Here is a 3,017-nt window from a genome sequence, read left to right on the forward strand (position 1 = left end):
GTGACTCTGAACTTACACTTTCAACCAGTCGTTAACAGCGTGACAATGCATTTCTCTCGTTGGGAGAAATATGTTCGTCACCAGGGTGACTATGTTGAGAAATAAATAAGTAGACATGCGTAATAAAGATTCAGCATGTAAGTTATTTTTGTTGTATTTAAACAGCTTTAAGAGCTTTAACACAAAAAATTCGAAGCCATCACTTTTCAGCATTCCCTAATATAACTTCCATACCTATACTCTCGTTTGTGGCGCACCCCGTTTTCTCAAATGCCTGTTATCTTATATTTAAGATAATTTCTCAGTTAAGTAGTTTTTCCCTATTTTGCACAGTTTCAACAAGAAAGATTGAAAAGATTAAGTTAATTTCTTCATTTAATTAAGCAGTTTCTGAAATTAATTCGATGTGTTTTTTGTTTTTCTCAGTTTCAATCACAGAGTCAGTCAGATCCGACATCGATACCGTTTCTCGTTGCACTCTTGCATATTTTCGGAAATTTTCTTTCTCTTTCTTGTTTACCTCTTTAATCTGCAACTTAATCGGAATCTTTTCCATTATTAGTTGAATCTAGCATGTATTACAAATTGTTTGTTCGTTTCTCTGGAATACCACAACCCTCAATACTAAAGTTATCAAAACCATCAAAAATGTTCTATACATCTGCAAGGTAGTAAAATACTAGTGATTTTCCTTTAACAAATGGAAAGTCAAAATTGATTTTAGAAAGTTTTAGATTTTCTAAAGACAAACTGTTTGCATGTTTTTCCCAGTCACACAAAAACACGTAAGACGTAGCTTCTAACAAATACAAAATTTGTAGTGATTCTCCAGCAGAAAGAGGTTCCTACTCAGTGGTCTGAAGATGACCACAGTAGTGGTCGAAACCGGTCACCTTAATAAATAAATCGTGATCAAGACTGCTTTTAATAGTAAATATTTGTAAGTCATTGATCACTGCCACTCCCATAATGGATTCAAAAGTAATTCCTTTATTTTTAACATAATCAAGGCAATTTTGCAGTAAAATGAATAAAGAACCAATCTATCCACCGGAAAGACAACCCATCAGCTTACATAGAAATTCAGTCTTGCTGTCAGATTTTTTACCCTGTTACTCCTGCAGTTTACACTGAAAAGTATCACAGTGTTTGATAATAGTCCTTAAGATGATTGTGGGATTCCAGATAAACATTCCTCCGATTAAGCGAGTACAACGGCGAACTCTTCGGTTTCATGCGCGGTTCACAGCGTTAACAGTAACGACAGCATCGCAATTTAAAAATTTATTGCAGCACGAACCACCCATCTTTCTGAAACGCTGGAGGCGCATTTACATGGAGATAATCATTCTTCGACCTACGTAGGCCTTTTTTGAGCTAATTGCACTCCATTTCGAGCTATCGCCTGCAAATTGAGGGCTGTCACAGCCGTGAAGTGGCGGCAGACGCACTCCGGAGTTAAATATGGAGCGGCGGTGGTCGTTTGTGGTGGAGCCCATTTGCGTAGAGCGCCTCATTGGTTAGACATGAGTAACGCACGTGCGCCCTGCAATTAAAGCCTCCTCTCGCCCCTTCAGCAGAGTAATGGCCGAGCAGGTGAGGAAATAATAAGCTGCCACGGCAGTCGCCCTCTTCTGATTAATCAGTTGCCATGGGGAAGTATAGGGGAGCTCCAACAACGGAGGACTGGTTTAAGCTGCCGTCCAAGTGCTCAGACCATGCTTTCCGATGAAAGGAAAAAGAAATGGCTGTTTAGTCACTGCACTGCGAAACTGAGGTAAATTCACAACAGGTGTCCAAACTTTTTCTTCACTGCTTTTGCCAGCGTTATCGATATTTTATTTTAATGGACGTTCTCTTCGTATTTACACTAAGGCATGTCTAGAGAAGAAATCAAAAATTCTCAAAGTCTTATCGAAATATGTTTCCTATATACATTTTATTTTGCTGGTGAGAAGATGTTATACTGTTGTCGACATTGGAGCGGTATTCGGGAGCTGCGGAGATCCTGTTCCTCGTTTGACAGTCCTGTCTTTGGGTTCCTGTCGGTAAATCAGGTGGAAGCTGTTACTGTTCCTTTAGCCAGGCGTTGACGGATGGACTCTCCGTGAAGCACATTTTATTAACCTGGCTTACGCCCCATGACTCCCAGGTTAGGCGGCGTACTTGGCGTGAACAACCGATCACTTGCTCAGCCATCATGATTAGCATTCGGCTTCTTTTTCTGTTTCAGGCGCCTCGGCTGAGCCATCGTTTTCTTCCTGCTGCGCTTGTAGATAGCACTTGTGACGTGTCACTCCTCAGTGAAAAACCTACAGCTACTGAAACCCATAATTAATTCTGGAATGTCTAACCCACTATTTAATCAGACTCGTCTATCAAATAACTGTGATGTTTACTGCATGGGTAGAATCATCCGACCTTGTGTAACCGCTTTCATAGGCAGCTTTTATAACAAGCTCTTCACTGTCGAGTACCAGCTGATTCGTGTCATCAAACCCCTGGTGCATCATAGTCATGTAGCGGCGAGAACGTTCGACATGTGCCCTACTGCACCTAAATGTATATTGCTTACTAAAGCGCACTGCCTGCCACGATAGTATCTGTTCTCTCTTTCTTCATCTATTCCCTGCAAACCCCTCTGAAGAGCATGGCAGAGGGTACGTCCCACTACACCGGGTATTCCATTCACATATAGAGTATGGAAAAACGATTTTTTAAATGCCTCTGTGCGTTCTGCAGTTAATCCAAGCATGTTCTCAAGATCCCTTTGGGAGGGATATGTAGGGGTTGTAGCATCTTCCAAGTCATCATTTAAAGGCGGTTCTTGAAACGTTGTTAGTAGGCTTTCTCGGGATTGTTTCAGATTCTGCCAGTTCATTTCTTTCAACATCTCAGCGACACAGTCCCGCTGGCCAAACAAACCTATGACCATTCGTGCTGCCCTTCTCTGTATGCGATCAATATCCCCTGCTCGTTCTACTTGTTATAGGTCGCACACACTTGAGCCATATCCT

This window comes from Schistocerca serialis, chromosome 2, assembly GCF_023864345.2.
Source record: "Schistocerca serialis cubense isolate TAMUIC-IGC-003099 chromosome 2, iqSchSeri2.2, whole genome shotgun sequence".
NCBI classification, from domain to species: Eukaryota; Metazoa; Arthropoda; class Insecta; order Orthoptera; family Acrididae; genus Schistocerca; species Schistocerca serialis.